Source organism: Triticum dicoccoides, chromosome 6A, assembly GCF_002162155.2.
Source record: "Triticum dicoccoides isolate Atlit2015 ecotype Zavitan chromosome 6A, WEW_v2.0, whole genome shotgun sequence".
Classification (NCBI taxonomy): Eukaryota; Viridiplantae; Streptophyta; class Magnoliopsida; order Poales; family Poaceae; genus Triticum; species Triticum dicoccoides.
This window is the reverse complement of record NC_041390.1, coordinates 633,135,416-633,140,968: the sequence shown is the minus strand read 5'-3', so window position 1 is coordinate 633,140,968 and position 5,553 is coordinate 633,135,416. Positions and strand designations below refer to the sequence as shown.

The 5,553-nt window shown below is 42.9% G+C and overlaps 1 pseudogene; it reads right to left on the bottom strand.

The window, feature by feature from the left end:
• Positions 1–4,596: 4,596 nt before the first annotated feature.
• LOC119316215 overlaps positions 4,597–5,553 on the bottom strand; it is a 6,500-nt pseudogene continuing 5,543 nt past the window's right edge.

Genomic DNA, 5,553 nt, shown 5'->3' with positions numbered 1-5,553 from the left:
CCCGGCAACGGTGCCAGAAAAGAGTCCTGATGACCCACAAGTATAGGGGATCTATCTAGTCCTTTCGATAAGTAAGAGTGTCGAACCCAACAAGGAGCAGAAGGAAATGATAAGCTGTTTTCGGCAAGGTATTCTCTGCAAGTACTGAAATAAGTGGTAACAGATAGTTTTGTGACAAGATAAATTGTAACGAGCAACAAGTAACAAAAGTACATAAAGTGCAGCAAGGTGTCTCAATCCTTTTTGTAGCAAAGGACAAGCCGGAACAAACTCTTATGTAAGGAAAAGCGCTCCCGAGGACACATGGGAATATCGTCAAGCTAGTTTTCATCACGTTCATATGATTTGCGTTCGGTACTTTGATAATTTGATATGTGGGTGGACCGGTGCTTGGGTGTTGTTCTTACTTGAACAAGCATCCCACTTATGATTAACCTCTATTGCAAGCATCCGCAACTACAACAAAAGTATTAAGGTAAACCTAACCATAGCATGAAACATGTGGATCCAAATCAGCCCCTCACGAAGCAACGCATAAACTAGGGTTTAAGCTTCTGTCACTCTAGCAACCCATCATCTACTTATTACTTCCCAATGCCTTCCTCTAGGCCCAAATAATGGTGAAGTGTTATGTAGTCGACGTTCACATAACACCACTAGAGGCTAGACAACATACATCTCATCAAAATATCGAACGAATACCAAATTCACATGACTACTAATAGCAAGACTTCTCCCTTGTCCTCAGGAACAAACGTAACTACTCACAAAGCATATTCATGTTCATAATCAGAGGGGTAATAATATGCATAAAGGATCTGAACATATGATCTTCCACCAAATAAACCAACTAGCATCAACTACAAGGAGTAATCAACACTACTAGCAACCTACTAGCACCAATCCCGAACTTGGAGACAAGAATTGGATACAAGAGATGAACTAGGATTTGGAGATGAGATGGTGCTGGTGAAGATGTTGATGGAGATTGCCCTCTCCCGATGAGAGGAGCGTTGGTGATGAAGATGGCGATGATTTCCCCCTCCCGAAGGGAAATATCCCCGGCAGAACAGCTCTGCCAGAGCTCTAGATTGGTTCCGCCAAGGTTCCGCCTCGTGGCGGCGAAGTCTCGTCCCGAAAGGTTGCTTCTAGTCTTTTTCTTGACGAGAGACTTCATATAGGAGAAGATGGGCGTCGAAGAGCCACCAGGGGGCCCACCAGGTAGGGGGCGCGCCCTAGGAGGGGGGGCGTGCCCCCCACCCTCGTGAGCAGGGTGTGGGCCCCCTGGCCTTCATCTTTGGCGAGGATTTTTCTTTATTTATTTTAAGATATTCAGTGCAGTTTCAGGACTTTTGGAGTTGCGCAGAATAGGTCTCTAATATTTGCTCCTTTTCCAGCCCAGAATTCCAGCTGCCGGCATTCTCCCTCCTCATATAAACCTTGTAAAATAAGAGAGAACAGCCATAAGTATTGTGACATAACATGAAATAACAGCCCATAATGCGATAAATATTGATATAAAAGCATGATGCGAAATGGACGTATCAAGGGCATGGACAACACATAAAACCATTCTTCTTGTTTGCCTCGGCCACTTCAAGAAAATTATGCATGCCCTTAATGTACTCGGAGGTGCGTCTGTCACCGTACATCCATTGTCGGTTCATTTGCGTGCATTATATATAATTAAGTGTGTCAAAAACTATTACAGAACATCATGAATAGAGAAGTGACCAAATTAATAGAATTCATCATCACATTAAAACCAAAGTACAGTAGTGATCAAATGTTATTACTAAAAAATAAATACATAAAGTTCATACATATATAGTTTTCATTGAACAACATATAGCTCTCTAGAGCATCTAATTAAACCATACATTAAAACAATGTAAAACATTTCAATTCAACAATAAATGCGATTATAATCACAACTAAGGTAATAATTGATCCAACAGCATAATGATACCAAGCCTCAGTATGAATAGCATATTTTCTAATTTTTCTAATCTTCAAGTGCATTGCATCCATCTTGATCTTGTGATCATCGACGGCATCTGCAACATGCAACTCCAATCTCATCTTCTCCTCCTCAATTCTTTTCAATTTTTTCTTCAAGTAACTGTTTTCTTCTTCAACTAAATTTAACCTCTTGACAATAGGGTCGGTTGGAATTTCCGGTTCACATACCTCCTAGATAAAAACATATATGTCACGTTGGTCAGCCTAGTTATCATAAACACTAAATGAACCAAATAGTTATAAAAGATAATATATACCACATCCGAATCATAGACAAGACAAGGGCTGACGGAGGCGTATACCAAAACCATCGCACTATATAATAACAAACAATAATAAAAGTAAGAAATTATAAAAGTATCTATCTAAATCATACAAGTAAGAAGTTTTTTCTTTTAGAAAGAAGATAAGAACAAGAGACTCACCACAGTAGTGCCGGTGACGAGATCGGCATGGGGGATCGACGGCGGTGAGGACGGGGACAGGACAGGACGAACTGCCAAACCTAGACAAAACTTGAGGAAAATGGAGCTTGGAAAAGGAGCTTCAACAGGAGAAAGCTTAAGTGTGGCTCCGGCATTTCATCGAACACCTCATGTGCATAGGAGGTGAGCTAGAGCACCACAAAGCTCTCCCATGGTCGGCCAAAAAACAGAGCGATGGCTCTGCTCGCGGGCAGGGGCAGGGGGGTATATAGGCCTCTCTTTAATCCCGGTTTGTGGCTAAAACCGGGACTAAAGGACAACCTTTGGTCCTGGTTCTAGCCACCAACCGGGACTAAAGATGGTGGGCCAGGAGCGAGGGCCATTGGTTCCGGTTCGTGTCTGGAACCGGGGCCAAAGGGGTTAGACGAAGCGGGACCAATGGCCCCGAGGCCCGGCTGGCGCCCTGGCCTCATGAACCGGGACTGATGCCCCCTTTGGTCCCGGTTCGGGAGAGAACCGGGATTAATGCCCTTACCCACGCCTCAACCAAAGCCCTGTTTTCTACTAGTGAGATGCCGGCGATGCAGACCACAATCTACATTTGCTACTGGACTAGCTCCCAAGCTCCACAACGACATTGGAGCAAACACCGTCACACCACAAGGATGCCATCTTCGCCGCACCATCCTTGCTTAAGCAGGATGGATTTCAAATCCTTTCCCAACCATATGACCGATCGCCTTGTTGGAGTAGGATCTGAAGAAGCTTTATTGAGCGCCGCCATTGCCGTTCCCGAAGTTGAGACGATGAACAACCGAAAAAAGTAAGTGACTTTGGCCTAAAACTATCCACATGCATGGACCTAACGACCCTCCTCACCCCTGGTCGTCGGCAGAGGTGAGCCGCCAGAGGGCGGCGGCGGAAGAAGCGCTTAGCGACGGTGAGCGTGATCGCCTTTATTTATTCTCTTTATTTTGCCATCCATATAAATAGGTACCACATGGAATGGACTAGCTACATACTCCCTCTGTTCCTAAATATAAGCCTTTTTAGACATTTCAAATGGACTACAACATACAGATGTATGTAGATATATTTTAGGGTGTAGATTCACTCATTTTGCTTCGTATGTAATCACTTGTTGGAATTTTTAGAAAGACTTATATTTGGGAATGGAGGGAGTAGGAGTTAGTAGCCATGCACGTGCGAGCCTAGTTACGTTCTTGTGCGTACCAGGGATATGCGGCAAAATGGAAAAAATTGACCTATGGGCGAAACAATTTCACAAAGTGAACTGTGCAGCGCCTTACTGACAGGCGCAGCACACCTGGCCAGCGTGGCACCTCAGACCTCACTTCTGGTTGTGCGGCACCTAGCTAAAAGGAGTTGCACTACCTTATATTAAAATTGTTGTAACTTTTAATCTGTGCATCCAATGAAAACGTGGCTTATATGAATATTGTGCATTTTTATGTGTTCTACGCAATGGTGGCATTTTCATCTATGTTGGGATTAATATGCTTGATGAAAACTTGGTTGCATAATTTCATCATAATATAACTGACGGAATTTGTTAAAATTTACAAACTTGGCATGATGATAGCCATTGACCTATATCTCTTATTCATTTGCATCCTACATGAGTTTTGCACTACAAAATATGTAGTTTCATGCCATGCCTATGCTTGCCATGTTAATCATCTTTAACATGTTCATTTCTTGCATCTAAGTGGCTAACATGATATAAATGAACTTCTGTTACAGAAAGTTTCATTTTGTAAGATCAATAGTAATAATCCCCTATCTCTAAAGCACCAAACTTCCACATTTTAGGAGATGCTATATCTTCCCTCAAAGATCCATCTTATTGAATAGAGCTTTCATTCCTTACCTTACCTAAGACCCCCTTCGGGATATCTTTAGAAAACCTTTTCTCTGAAAAGATCAAATGTTTGCAATCCCTTGCCTGCTCGATTAAAGAAAGTGGGATCTGGCCTTGCATTTTTTTAGATAGGGCTCCCTCACGGCATTCTTGCTCTTGCATTTGAAAGTCACATCATATGAATATGAAATAAACATGAAACATAGAAAAACTTATGTCAACATATATATTCTCGGCATATGCAAGCTAACTTCTAGGATTTTGGCGTTATATTAGGATTTTGGCAATCTCCAGCACCATTCTCGCCGTGTCTGCAGACGTAATGAGGGCCGCGTCGGAGGTGAAGAGCACCGTGTGCGACAACATGTTCTTGTAGTATTGTTTGTCCAGCTTGTTGGGCGTCAGCACGTCCGCATCACCATCAGATCGTTGCCGCCTAGGGTCGCGTCAGCTAGGCACTACCCTCACAGGAATGTGGCGAGGACGCCGTTGATGTCGGATGGGGTATTGACATGGTTGGAGACGAAGGACGAGTAGTGGGAGCACCCGATGGTGTGTGCGCCGGAGAGGATGACCATGTCCTCCGCATTGAGGCCATTGATGACGAAGCTAGCGACAAGGTCAGTGAGGTTGGACGTAGGAGGGAGCGGGAACTTCAGCAACTCAGAGGCATTGAAGAAGGTGTTGTCACGGCGGCCGGACGACATTTCGAAGCTTACCTTGCCCCTGCTGAGGATGTGATACGTCTCCAACGTATCTATAATTTTTGATTGTTCCATGCTATTATATTATCTATCTTGGATGTTTTATATGCATTTTGGTACTATTTTATATCATTTTTTGGGAGTAACCTATTAACCTAGTGCCCAGTGTCAGTTGTTATTTTTCCTTGTTTTTGACCATTTCATAAAGGAATATCAAACGGAGTCCAAATGGAATAAAACTTTATGGACAACCAAGCATCTAAGCTTGGGGATGCCCCGGAAGGCATCCCCTCTTTCGTCTTCAATCCATCGGTAAATTTACTTGAGGTTATATTTTTATTCACCACATGATATGTGTTTTGCTTGGAGCATCTTGTATGATATGAGTCTTTGCTTTTTATTTTTCCACAATCATCCTTGTTGTACACACCTTTTGAGAGGGACACACATTAACTGTGAATTTATTATAATACTTTATATGCTTCACTTATATCTTTTGAGCTAGGCAGTTTGCTCTAGT